We start from the raw sequence: 15,019 nt of genomic DNA, 5'->3' as shown, positions 1-15,019 counted from the left end.
TCTTTCAAAGACCTATGATTTCATCAATGTGACCATTTTCTCTTTATATAATTTCCAATACCTTTTACATCTTACTCAATGATCTTCAAAACTTATCATAGGCCCAAAATTCTCCACTATGACCAACCTACCAATGAATAGGAATATGATACTCCCCAAACACACTCATGATCTGGTCATTCCATCCAATGGTCCGTTCTTAGTTGTCATCCTCATTAATGTCTCTATAGTTTTTGAAATTATTATAAGCATCTTCTTGAATGTCTCTCTTTCCCTGATTTCTATGACAAAACACTCACCTGCTGCTCTTACTATTTGCAAAAATCACAGAATCATAAAACTTGAGTTGAAAAAGAGTTCTTACTGATCATTTGTTCCAACCTTTATATCAAAGGAACCTTCAGTATAACAACAATAACAAAATGATTACCCAACCTCTGCTAGGTGATCCTTGATAAAAGAGAACATATAACTTTTCGAGATGGACATTCCATTTTGGGAAATTTCTTATTTTAAGGAATTTGGTGCTTTCTTTCCTCCACAAAATTTTGAATTCTATATATATATATATATTTTCATCTCTTTCCCCTCTTGGAGAAGGTAAGCAATTTGACATAGTTTACAAATGTGCAGTTCTGCAAGACATTTTTATTAGCTATATTGCAAGAAAATAAAAGCCAAAATAATAAAGAAAATAAAATAAGTATGATTCACTCTGCATTCAGACTATATCACTTCTTTCTCTGGATTTGGATAGCATTTTTCATAAGAAGACCTTCAGAATTACCTTGGTATTCAGTCTACTACTCATTTTCTGAGAGACCTTGAAAAAAATCATATAACCTTTATGTGCTCAAATTCCTGGTTTATCAAATGATGATGTTAGACAAGATAAATGGTTAACTATGTCTTTTCATATCTTAGACACCCACTGAAATTTTCATTGCATTTGTACAACTCTTTTGTGTGTTTTGGGGGGATCAGTAACCAGATCACATGTTATTTAGAATGTCATTTCCCATTCTATCATCGCTTCATTGTATTTTGTTTTTATTATATACAAATGCTGGGGTTTTTTTGTTTTTACCTTTATTTTTAATTTTTTTCTCAATTATATGTAAACAATTTTTTTAACATTCATTTTTTTGAAATATGAGTTCTTTCCTTCCCTCCCCTCTCCTCTGCTTGAGAAGGCAAGAAATTCAATACAGATGACACAGTTCAGTCATATAAAACTTTTCCATATTAGACATGTTGCAAAAGAAAGACAAGAAAAAAACAAGAATAATAAAATTTTCTTTTTAAAAGATGCTTCACTTTGCAATCAGACTTCATCAGTTCTTTTTCTGGAGTTGGGTAGCATTTTTCATTATACATCCTTCAGAATTGTCTTGTTGTTTGATTTATTGTAGATACAAAGACTTTTATTATATTAAAAATGTCCCTTCTACATCTATATTCTATTGGGTTTCCAGCCATAAGAGTGTTGTATGTTGTCAAAACTTCCTTTATATCTTATTGAGATGATCATGCAGTTTGGATATCTTTACTTTTCAGATGGTTGTTTTGTTGATTGTTTTTTTTTTAATGTTATAATCTCTGTATTTCTAGGATGAATCCCACTTTGTTATACTGATTAATTTTTCAGCTCTGTAGTCTTTTAAACATGATTTTGTTTAATTAATTAATAATTAATGATGGAAGCCTATAATTTTTTTTTCTGTGTTTTTTCTTTCTTTGGTTCAGGTATCAGAGCTATATTTATCTCATAAAAGAATTCTAGTGGAGTACTTCCTTACTTTTCCAGAGGAATTTGTGAACTGTGGGGACTAATTGTTCACCAAAAGTGTAATGGAATTCTATTATGAGTTCATCAGTATCAGAAGTTGTCCCTTCATTTTGGTATTTTCTTTACAGATAGATCCAGTTCCTTTTAATGACATTGGGTTATTTAAGATCTCATTTTGATCTTCTGAAAGTTTAGGTATTTTATATTTCTGAAGATATTCTATTTCTTTTTGTTCTAAGTTTTGCTTACATAACTGCACAATACGTTTTAATTTTCCTTCTTGTTTTATTGAAATTTATCCTTGCCCATTTGATATTTTATTGGTTTGATTTGATTTTCTGTTCTTTATTTTAAGTTAGACTACTAACACTTCCTAGCTGTGTGACCCTGGGCAAGTCACTTAATCCCAATTGTACCAGCAAATAAATAAATAAATAAATAAATAATTTAGATTGCTAAGGATTTATCAATTTTGTTTGTCTTTTTGAAGAAATGATTTTTAATGTTATTTATCATGTCCATGGGGCTTTTTATTTGTTGTTTGTAATTTATCTGTTGGCCCACTATTTTAATATTTCCTTTTGGGGAGGGTGTTTATTTAGGCTTGTCTATTTATTGTCTTTTAATTTTTAAAGTTATATTCACTTCATTAATCCTCTATTTTTCTATCTTGTTAATTTGTGTTAGTAGGGACATGAATTTCCCCCCTTCAGTATTGCTGTAATTCATTCTAGACATTTTGGTATGTTGTTTCATCATGATCATTTTCTTTTACAGAGTTAAATTGTTTCTATGCTTTATCCTTTGGCCCACTAATTATTAAGAATTGCATTATTAAATCTCCATTTGGATTTGTAACTTTTGTTTGTGGTCCTTCAACCAATTACTATATATGTTTCATTATGATCTCTAAGGCATGTTTTAACTATTTTTGCCTTTTTAATTTGTTTGTGATGTCTCTGTGCCCTAGTATCTGGCCAATTTAAAAAGTACTGAGAAATATATGTATTTGCTTGCAATCATATTTTAAAAGATTCTAAAAGTATTTTATGCATAATTTCTCCCACAATGTATTCAGTTTCACATTTTTCCTTTTATATGTCTTTGTTACAATTATCCAAAACAGAAAGATTTTGTAATCTCTTATTACTGTTGTGTTACTATCTGTGCCCTCTTCTAGTTCAGATAATGTCATGAATTTGAGTGGTAGAGCATTTGAAGCATATAGATTTATTATGGATATTGATTTATTGTCTATGACTCTTTTCAGCATAATGCAGTTTCCTTTTTATGCCTATTTATATTTTGAGTTTTTCTTTCTATTTTGTCAGATAGAAAAATTGCAACTCCTTTTTTTTGGATTTACTTTATACATCATATTTTTTTTTCCCATTCCTTCAGTATTACTCTGTGTATGTCTTTGTTGTTGTCATTTATTGTGTTTCTTTTTTCTTTTTTTTTCTTTCTTTTTTTTTTTTTGCTGAAGCAATTGGGATTAAACAACTTACCCAGGGTCACACAACTAGGAAGTATTATGTGTCTGAGACCAAATTTGAACTCAGGTCATCCTGTTTTCAGGGCTGGTACTCTGTCCACTATGCCACCTACCTGCCCTGTATGTTGTGTTTCTTAAAAGTAATAGAATATAAGATTTTTCTTAATCTCTTCCTCTTTTTCATTTTATTGGATTTTTTAATCCATTCACATTTGAAGTTAGAGAGGTCTCACTATTTTTCCAAATTATAATTTTTTCTCTTCTATTGTAAATTTAGAACTTTTTTTAAGTTATTTTACTTTAAATTTTTAAAAAGTGATTGTACTCCCACTAAATCTTTTCCCTTAATTTCTAACACCCTATTCTCATTTGTTATCCCATTATTTTTAGGTTTTGCTTATTAGTTGCTTTTCTTCTCCTGCTTTTATCTGGTTATAGAATTCTTCCATCTTCCTTCTCCTTCTCTTTTCAATCAGGTAGATTTCCCCTTCCTTCCTTCCCCTTTAAGTAATCCTGTTCATTAGGGTTTTTTAATTTTTATTTCATTTTTGCATGTCTTTTCAAAAAAAAAGAATTCTTTCATTATCTTCATTATCCATTTTCTCTAGACCCTTAGTCTCTGATTCATGAAATATATAATTATCTAGCCTCTCTCTATTCTCTCTATTCCTCCTGCAATCAAAACTTTGAAGCTATCTATTCTAGTCTCCCCTCTCTAGCAGTTTCTGACACAGCCTTGTAGGACCATGGGATTTCTTTTTTCCCTATTGTGCCTTACTCCCAGAACAATGCCAATTATTTCAGATGTCAGAAAGGACACTGCCCCATGGTGGGGAATCTCCCTAAAACATTCTTGATTATGCAGCCCACCAGTGATCTATACCCTTTTCCAATTCTCTTTTCCCCACATTTGCCTCAAAAATCACCATGAATCTATTCCCAACAACTCTCCAATTGTTCCTGGTTCACCTGAGGCCGTGGTTCTTATTGTTATCTCCTATGTTGAATTTCATCTCCTCTGAATTTCTGAACATTTTTTACTACTAACTTTCCTAAATTGTAACTACATACAAAATTTCTAAATTATTAGAGATACACCAATCCATTTCTATGGTTTGTTTTCTTTTTAATTTAAAGTCCTTTTGATTAAATTTGTCAGACTTCAGATAAATGTATGCTTACAAGTCTTTGTTCAATGGAATTTACCCCCAAAAGCCTGTTCTCCTATTTCCATAGTCATAACTCTTTAGTCGCCAAGATTTTAGAGTCATAAGTCTTTTCAAAATCATTTATAGTCACTTTCTATTTCAGGGAAGATCCTCCTCTGCAGTATCCCTTAAAGGTGATTATTTTAGCCTCTACGTAATCTATAGTTAAGAAGGCATTTCTGTTTAGATCCAAGAACACCTACCATTAGGTCAGGAGATGTATTTAATTCTGCCTCTGTCACAAAATAGCTAGATGATTGCAGACAAGTAACTTTTGCAACAAAATGAGATATCTTAAAACAAAGAGAATTAAAACTCAAAGGGAACACAGAGACTTGTTGACACAGAGAGATACAAGACTTCAATGTAGCAATAACTTATTCAAAGGAGTAGATTAGATAAGAGGAATGATGGAGTAGCATTGCATATCAGGAAGATGCATTCCACTGTGAATCCTCAGGAACAAGAGGTGAGAAGTCTAATGAAAACATTAGTATGTGACTCAAAGAAAAGAGAAAAAGCAGTGATATTGTAGAAGTATAGTTTAAAAAAAAAAAAAAAAACCTGAGGAAGTGGATGATAAATTCCTGGAGAAACAAGAAAGAAAAGAAACCAGGAAGAAGAGAGGAAGGGAAGAAAGAAAATAAGAAGACAATAATTTTTAAAGCATTTATTATGCACCAGGGAGGGACAACTAGGTGGCTCGGTGAATAGAGTGATGGGCCTGGAGTGAAGAAGACCTGATTTTAAAGCCAGCTTCAGACACTCAGCTGTGTCAGGCAAGTCACTTAATGTCTATTTGTCTTAATCCACTGAAGAAGGAAATGGCAAATCACTCCTGGATGTTTTCTAAGGAAACCCCACATGATGTCCTAAGGAGGTGAGCAGGACTGAACAACAATGTGGCAGGCATTGGATTAAGTACTAGAAGTACTAATACAAAAAGAAGGAAAGAAACTTAGATTCTAATAGGGGAAGAAAACATAGAAGAGGAAGGTAAAAATTGATGGCAATAGAGAGGAGATAAAGATACCTGTTGTGATCTCATAATTTTGAAGTCCAGAAAAGCTATTCTGAATCATTACACAAAATGAAGGCTCCATGAGGAACTCACCAAAGGGCTATTGGCTTTACAGAGAAATAGTCCACATTGGTAGAAAGCTTGGTAGGTTGAAACAAGGTGAAGAGGATTCTGGCACTGAGAAAGTGCAATGAAACAGTAGTAAAAGCATGCTTTTTAAAAAATCCAGTGAGTCAGGAACAGAGCAAGGAGGGGAAAAAATGCTACAGAACTTAAGATAATTTCAATTTTTTTTTGTTTTTGTTTTTGTTTTTTTGCATGGAAATATATACCACATGTTTATTTTTTATTTTCAAAACATCTGCATAGATAACATTCACCCTTGCAAAACTTATGTTCCAAATTTTTTTCCTCCCTTATCCCCATCCCCTCCCCTTGATGACAAGTAATCCAATATATATTTAAACATGTGTGATATTTCTATACATATTTCCACAATTATCATGCTGCACAAGAAAAATCAAATCAAAAAGAAAAAAAATAAGAAAAAATGTAAGGTAACAACAATAAAAAAGGGAAAATACTATGTTGTGATTCATACTCAGTCCTCACAATTCTCTCTCTGGGTCCAGATGGCTCTCTTCATCACAAGATCATTGGAACTGGCCAGAGTCATCTCACAGTTGAAAAGAGCCATGTCCATTAGAACTGATGATTGTATAATCTTGCTGTTGCTGTGTAGTTCTAGTCACCTCATTTAGTATCAGTTCATATAAATCTCTCCAGACCTCTCTGAAATCATTCTGTTGATCATTTTTTATAAAACAACAATATTTTATAACATTCACATAACATGACTTATTCAGCTTTTTTCCAATTGAGGGGCATATACTCATTTCTTGCCACTATATAAAGGGCTGCTACAAACATTTTTGCACATGTGAGTCCTTTTCCCTTCTTGTGTGATTTTTTTTTGGGATATAAGCCCAGTAAAGATACTGCTGGATCAAAGAGTATGCACCATTTGATAGCCCTTTGGACATAGTTCCCAATGCTCTCTAGAATGGTTGGATTAGTTCACAACTCCACTAACAATGTATCAGTATCCCAGTTTTCTCACATCCCCTTCAACATTCATCATTGACTTTTCCTGTCATCTTCGCCAATCTGAAAGGTTGTATAGTGGTACCTCAGAGTTGTCTTAATTTACATTTCTCTAATCAAGAATAATTTAGAACCCTTTTCATATGACTAGGAATAGCTTCAATTTCTTTACCTGAAAATTGTCTGTTCATATCTTTTGATAACTTACCAATTGGAAAATGACTTGAATTCTTATACATTTGAGTCAATTTCTATATATTTTAGAAATGAGGCCTTTATCAGAATCCTTGGAAGTAAAATTTTCCCCAGTTCATTTCTTCCCTTCTAATCTTGTCTACATTGGTTTTATTTATACAAAAATTTTTTAACTTAATATAATCAAAATTATCCATTTTGCATTCCTAAATGTACTCTAGTTCTTCTTTGGCTATGTAATTTCATTTTTTTTAAATGGGGAGAATTGATGGAAATACTATCTGAATTTATTTTTTACTGATAATGGAAATTATTTATAATTGATGTTCATTCTTGGCAAGATAAAATAGAAATAGTTGAGGCATTTGTAGTTCAAGATTAGTGAGGCTCTAGGGCAAGAAAATCTAGCTATAAAGGATTTCATCAGACCAGGGAGGATAAATTATTTATGGAAGTGAAAGAACTTGTGGCTGTAATTGTGGAGTGATGACTTTTGGAAGACCATGGAAAATGGTGGAAGTACTATAGGACTTAGATAGATAGATAGAGATTGACATTAAAAAAAAAGATTTTCAATAAAACAAATTCTCTATATAGAGAGCAGTGTGCTTGACTTTGATTCATGCAAAAGTACTAGACTGTATTAAGGGGGGCAGCTAGGTGGTACAGTGGTACTTCCTAGCTGTGTGATACTAGACAAGTCACTTAACCCCAATTGCCTCAGAGGAAAAAAAAAGACATAGAATGTAATTAAGGGACAGACACTCAGATTCTTAAAGAAGTAGCAGTGATCACTATAGATTTATTAAGAATATGCCAAACTAGACTAAATAAAAATTCTTTTTTCCCTCCTTCTCTTCCTCCTTCTTTCCCTCCCTCCCTCTCTCCTTCCTTCTTTCCTTCTTTTTTGTTCTTTTAACGGGGTTAATAGATTAAGGAAACAGAAGAGCATTAGTGTCACTTTTATGTCAGAGACTTCCTTCTGAAACCAGCCTATACCCAGACATATGTTGGGAACTTCTCACTTCTTTGTCTCAGTGCCCTTGTCCAAGAAGAATGTGGGAACTTCAGAATGGGGCACTTCTCCAGGATAATTCACCATCTCTTCTTATAAACACTTAGGTTTACAAGGTCTAGAGTCTAAAACCGTTTTATTTAAATTATGAAGCAGAATCATGAGTCATCTTGAAATCCATAATGTTTCAAGTAATTCCTCATCCTACTCCTTCAATCCAATAGCCTCCCACCCAAAGGCCTATTAATCTCCCATTATTTGTATTACTATGTTGGGTGGGGTTTTATGGAACTTGGTCTTCCATGCCAGTCCTATGCAAGGAGTTATTCTTTCAAGTCACTTTAATCTCTTTGATGGCTGACTGTGCCATCATCTCTGCTCCTGATAGTTCATTTCCAACTGCTCCATACCTTTGCTCCCAGCAGGAATGATGGCTTCTTTTGGCTGATGTTATCATCTCACATCAGCATTTCCCACTGAATCTTTTGGAGTTTTTCAAAGCAGGTATTCCTGTTCTCTTTCTAGTTGTCTTTCCTCTTTCTGTTTTCATTTTGGGTCAGCTGGGTTCGGTTATGCAAATTACCTCATGCTAACTCTCAAAGACTAAAAAAAAAACGAAGGACTGAAGGGAAAAGTCAACAGTTTTCAGAAGCTACTCCCAGCACCTGTGACTTAAAAAAAGAGGGTTTATACTACTACACTACATGCTTATATTTCAGCAGGGAATTTGACAATCTCTTTAGCAATTTCCTTGTGAATACAATAGATGCTATAATTGAGGATGAAATGATTATATAGATCCAGAACTGGTTGAATTACTTGACCCAAAAGATGTTGATGAATAGATTGCATCAATACAAAATGAGATGCCTTGCCTATTTTAAAGAAGTGCTTCATAAATACTTTTTTTTCAGCTGAGTTTTGTTCCTAGAATTGTCATGCGTGTCTCTCTTTGATACTTTTATTTTTCTCCAAAATTTTAATCACTGAATAGATTAAGCCACAGAAGGGCTGGAGTTTTGCCTTTTTTTAAAAAAATTTATACTATCCAACTATCTCATTTCCTAGTACACAAAGAGTGATTAATGGTGTTTGTTAAATTAGGAATGCCTGACCTTCTACAGGAGCTTTTCTTGCTTTCTCTTTTGTCTTTAGATCTCCATTAGGGTGCCTGGTATATAATAAGTGCTTAGTAAATTACATGATTGATTGAAACCCACTTGCCACGCTTATAAGATTTGCAAATGATAAAACTAGGTGGGATAGCTAATACATTGAATAGAAACTTTGGGAGACAAAATGATATCTATAGGTTAGAGTAATGAGCTCAATGTAACAAGCTGAAATTTAATGTATATATATATATATATATATATATATATATATATATATATATATATATATATATATATAATGCACATGAGCTCAGGTAATCAATGACACAGGTACAACATGCTAGAAAGGTGGCAAAATTTATGACAATTTTTTTTTTAGAGAATGGTGAGATTGCAAGCTTCTCACACTGTAAGTGTATGACCTGGAATAATCATTCAATAAACTGTTAAGTATTCATTAAGTACCTACTGTGTGCAAGGTCCCATTCTATATATTGTGATATAAAGCCAAAAATGAAATAACTCCTGCCCTCAAGACACTTACATTCTACTGAAGGAGACTGCATTATTAGAAGCACTGTTATATTGGATTATAGAGTATATATCAAAATTTAAATATTTTATGTATTTGATCACCACTTAATGATATTGCCTCAATTAAGAGACAATGTGCTATAGCAGAAAGAATAATGCAATTGAAAGCAGAGGCTCTCTGTTCTATAATTATTCTCTAGTGATTTCCCCATGGGAATTTCCCTCTCATTGGGCCTCAGTTTCCTTATTGATGAACCCTATCATCTCACATATCTCCTATGTAATTTTTCAGCTTTATTTGGGGCTGAGCATTAAAGAAGACTTAATAGCATCCCTACTGGATTTTACTCTCTTCCAGTTTCCTTGTGATATACTGTTTCTGGTGGCTAGTTGGCTCATGAATTGCTCACGTTGTCACAGATTGTTCTGTGAGTTGGATGCCTGGGAAGGTTTTACCTTATTGGACATTTACAGTGGTGAGGCAATAACTCTCTTTTGTCAGTGATGGAATTCCTCATCTAAAGCTAGATTTGTTCTCATTAGCATCCTGGCTCTGAGGTGTGTGTTTAGTAGTCTTTCGGAAGTTAATTTGCGAATGCTTGAGTCTTGTCTGGAGAATGCACATGACTTCAATATAAAATATTTTCCATTCAGTGAAGAAACCAGGGCTTTGTTCCCATTACTAGACTAATGTCTCTATTCTCCACTACTTTTGTGCTTTAGCTAAATTACGTTTGCATCATCCATCCATTAACACTCATTTGGTGATTTTTTTCAATACCTTATAATTAATCCAATAGCAAAGAGTTTCTTAACTCTCTTTTGGCCATTAGCTAGCACAACGGTGCTATCTTACATGCTCTTTTGTCTACTTCCACTATTTATTCCTACCTAGATTCACACCTAATAGAGAAGACAGAGAAGACTTGAGTTTCATACCTCATTCTGCTGCTAATTATAGTCAAAGAATATTTCCTAAGATACTACGATGCACTAGGCCCCGGGCTAAGCAGTGGGCATCTGATGATGAAGTGAAACAGTTCCTATTTGAAAAAGCAGATATAACAAGAGCATACTGTATACAGCATATGTAAGACACAGGGATAGGTCTTAGACTAATGATTTCATTGGGGTAGGGTACTACCCAGTAAGCAAACTGCCTCTAGCAATGCTACCATCTTTTCCACTATTTATAGTGAGAGTGAGAGAGAGAGAGAGAGAGAGAGAGAGAGAGAGAGAGAGAGAGGGAGGAAGGAAGGAAAGAAGAGGGGGAAAGGATGAGAGGAGAGGGATGGGGAGGGAGGAGGAGGGAGGGAGAGAAGGAGAGAGTGTACACATACAAATGATATATAAAGTGATTTCTGGACAAAAGATGCTACAACTTTGAGGTGAGGAGAAGACAAGATAGACCTCTATTCTGGATTGTTTTTTTTTTTCTTTTTTTCACTGTTTAATAGTCTTATTATTTTTATAATTTCACCACACATATTGCTTTGAGACTTTTCAGGATATTTCAAAACAACATGAACAAGAAAATTATTACGTATTTGCACATAAACCAAACCTTTTACACGTGTAATTTACAATTTGTTTAAAAAAACCCAAAACTATTTAAACTCTTTTTTTTTCATTTCCCTTATCCGCTTAGCAGGATATAAGCGATCAGATTATAGATTGGTATTTGAGCTAAGTCTTGAAGGAAGCTAAAAAATTCTATGAGCAGAGATGAGGAGAGATCATATTCCAGGGTTTGGGAAAAGATCTGGGACAAAGGCTCACCTAGAAAAGGAAGAATGGGTTGTGTGGTGAAAAGCAAATTAGAATGCACAGTGCATCACTTACAATAGTATGTAATAAGCCTAGGAGGTTAGGTTCAAATCAAATGGAGAAGGTCTTTAAGTGACAAACAAAAGAACTTGGTTTTTGTCCTATAGGAAAGATGGAAACACTGCAGTTGCTTAGTTGATATTACTAAATCATTGGTTTTTTTTTTGTTGTTTTTTTTTTTTTTGATTTTTAGTTTGTTTGTTTTTTATCACACCACAGATGGTACAGTGGATAGAGCACCAACCCTGAAGTCAGGAGGACTTGAGGTCAAAAATGATCTCAGAAACTTAGCATTTCCTAGATGTGTGACCCTGGGCAAGTCACTTAACTCCATTTGCCTTAGCACATATATATATAGTATAAATAAAGATCCTTTGTAGGTAAAATTAACAAAATTTGGCACCTGGATGAATATGAGTGATGAAAAAAAAGGAAGAGTTGAAAATGACCTTGAGTTTACAAACCTGAGTCCCTTGAACAAAAATAGACAAGTTAGGAAGAGGGGGATGGTTTAGGGAGAAGTATAAATACTAATGTAGGGAACATGTTGAATTTGAGATGCCTAGAGGATGATCAGTTGATCATCAGATGATGAAGTCCAATAAGCATGGTCATGAGGGTTGGTCATGAGGGAGTGGTGTGATAAATAGATCTTAGATTCTTCTGCTTTGAGATGACATTTGAGTCATTTGGAGTTAATGAAATCATCAATAGATGGCTAAATAAATAATAAATCATCTACAGAGAAAGGAGGCTCAGGAGAGTCCTGAAGCTGTTATAATTTTAAGGGGCTGTGATAGGGGATGATGGAGGACATAGAGAAGAAAAGATTTATGCAGCCAATAAAGGTCACAGATTGTACTAGAACCCATGTTTTCCTGAGTCCAGTGGCAGATACTATGCCGTGCTACTTCTCAAAATAGCTACTAATAGGAAAATCAAAGGAATCGTTATTACTTTAAGATTATAACTATGACCGCATCATTCCCCTATTTAAAAATAAACAAACAAAAATTGCCAATGCTTTCCACTTAGCTTCCTGAATAAATTATTAACTCTTGGCTTTAGCATGCTGGTCTCTGAGGTGTCTTCCAACTCTCAGATTCTGAGACTCTTATTATCATTACTACTACAAAAACTCACCAAAAATTCTGTGAAATAGGTATTACATAGGCTATCCATCCCACTTTAGAGCTGAAGAAATGAGGCACCGAGAAGTTGAGTTAGTTAATCACAGTTGTGTAGGAAATGAGTCTGTGACTTCTTAGAGTTTCTTGTTCTAAATTCAGTATTTTCTGCACACAACCCTCACCCATATTATGGTGGTTAGAGATAGAAAAATACAACAGCTATTTGAGATGGGGTGGACATAAGGGGTCAATATACATACATATACACATACATGCAGGTATGGAGGTAAACATACAGGTTCATGTGTGTATATACACATACATGTGCCTTGCAGCTCTTCTTAGTTGTGTGTATATTCACACAAGCACACACGTAACATGCACTTACATACAACAGATTTACCTATGTCATACATGCAAATATATACATATATATATATACACATATATAATCATGTCTCTGCTCCCTATTCTCACTCCTTATCAACTCCCCTATCCAAAAACTTTACACACACACACACACACACACACACACTATGCAAACACAAATGCACATAACAGCACTCTGCCTCCAAACTGCACCCTGTAGTCTTTTCCAAGTACTAATTTCAGATTCCCCTTTCAGGCTTGGAGACAAGAAAGAGAAATGGGGAAGATGAAAAGTTGGGGAGAGGATAGTTGTGTCTCCTTCCTTGTAGATGCTTTTAGGGCCCCCTAGTGGCTATTTCTGCTTTCTGATTCCCGGAGACTTGTCTCAGGTCCCCTTGACCCTCTCTGAGAGAGGCCATTCTCAATCTCTTTCTGACAGGCATAATATGAGTGCAGAAGTAAATAGGTGGCAGAAATTCCACAGTTTTTATTTAACCCTTCCAGAAAGGTGGCAAAGCAGGATATATTTTTCAAAAGCTGGACTTAATTTGTCTGACATAAGATTAAAGGCTTTAGAGCATGGAAGGATCTTAAAAGATATTTTATTTCATCTTGCCCATGCTACATAGCCTTTCGATTCATTTCTACTTTGTTTGCCAGAGAGGGTTAGAATTCATCAGCAGGGAAAGGAATGCCCTTGAGTGGCTTTTCCACATGTGTATTCCTTCCTTCCTTCCTTTTTTCCTCCCTTCCTTCTTCCCTCCTTCCCTCTCTCTCTCCTTCCCTCTCTCTCCTTCCCTTTCTCCCTTCTTCTTTTCTTCCTTCTTTCCTTCCTTCCTTCCTTCCTTCCTTCCTTCCTTCCTTCCTTCCTTCCTTCCTTCCTTCCTTCCTTCCTTCCTTCCTTCCTTCCTTCCTTCCTTCCTTCTTCCTTCCTTCCTTCCTTCTTTCCTTCCTTCCTTCCTTCCTTCCTTCCTTCCTTCCTTCCTTCCTTCCTTCCTTCCTTCCTTCTTTCCCTCCTTCATTCTTCCTTCCTTCCTTCCCTCCTTCTTTTCTATCTTTTTTCTTTTATGGATTCAGGAATTGCTCAAGAATCTATTGAATTATTCAAGATTCTTGAAGGTATTTGGGCTTGGGAATTCAGCAGCATTTACAGATTTTTCAAAAGAGATCTTTCAGATCTGGTATTTGGGTGATGTTTAACAGAGCATACACTTTCCAGGAGGTGACTTCCCCATGGAAAATGGTTCATTTTGACAAAGATTCCCATCCTGCAGCATTCTGGGAAACCAATAGCTTGAGGAGGGGAAAGGAGAATGCACAATATCCACTTTGGGATTTGGGCTATTGCCAATTAATTGGTAAAACAAAGGAAATAAACAGTGAAAATGCCTATCTATTATTGCATATCAGATTTGAAATTTCAATGTACCTAATTGATGAAGTGGTATATTTTTCTTAAAGGGCACATGGATTTTAATTCAATTCAGTGTGAATTCTAATGCTAATCAACAGAATGCTAATCAACAGAATGGAGAGTTTTCTATAATGGAATTTTATAACTAGGAGAATCATTGGAGTTCATCTAAATTTGTTTCTCTCATTTAGAGATAAAGGAATTGAGGTTCAGTTATGGGAAGGGACTTTGCTCAGGTCTCTCAGCTAATTAGATGAAGAGTTGGAATCATACAGAATCTCAGAATTTTATGTTAGGGTTGGCAGGGCTAACAAAGATTAGTGGTTTAGAAATGGAAGATACTTCAGCAATCATGGATTTATAGATGAAGTGACCCCAGGGGTCATGTTGTCTAATCTTACGTTTTACAGATGAAGAAACTGAGAATCCCAGTGTGATTCATTTAAGGTCATGTAGTACTCAGAAAGAAGTCTTGTATTTGACTCCATATCAATTGCTGTAAGATCCGGATTCAAATTCTGACCCACTTTGTGTGATTTTGCCAACCCCGATGTGCTCTTGGGTAAATGGGATGTAAAATGAAAGGAGTTGGGCAGATGTCATCTGAGGCTATTTCCATCTCTAGAACTAGTATGATGACTAAAAGGTCACTTAGATCTTCTCCTTTCTTTCTACCTCTCTCTCAGAAGACATAAAAGTGCCTGGGAAATAGTTTCTTCTTCTGTAAATGTTATGGTTAGATTAGATGGCTTATGAAGTCACTCTCAGCTCTGCCATTTTCCCTTTCACTGTACCAGAAGCTG

General features: G+C 34.7%; 1 long non-coding RNA gene across 1 annotated transcript in view; it reads left to right on the top strand.

The window, feature by feature from the left end:
• Positions 1–12,815, top strand: part of LOC127538060 (uncharacterized) — a 96,606-nt gene extending 83,791 nt beyond the window's left edge. Inside the window, exon 3 of the long non-coding RNA XR_007947669.1 lies at positions 11,523–12,815. This is a non-coding gene — a long non-coding RNA (uncharacterized LOC127538060). The remainder of the gene's footprint in view (positions 1–11,522) is intronic.
• Positions 12,816–15,019: the final 2,204 nt, after the last annotated feature.

The sequence above is a fragment of the Antechinus flavipes genome, chromosome 5 (genome assembly GCF_016432865.1).
Source record: "Antechinus flavipes isolate AdamAnt ecotype Samford, QLD, Australia chromosome 5, AdamAnt_v2, whole genome shotgun sequence".
NCBI classification, from domain to species: domain Eukaryota; kingdom Metazoa; phylum Chordata; class Mammalia; order Dasyuromorphia; family Dasyuridae; genus Antechinus; species Antechinus flavipes.
Note: the sequence above shows the minus strand (reverse complement) of the source record. Positions and strands in the feature narration are given on the sequence as shown.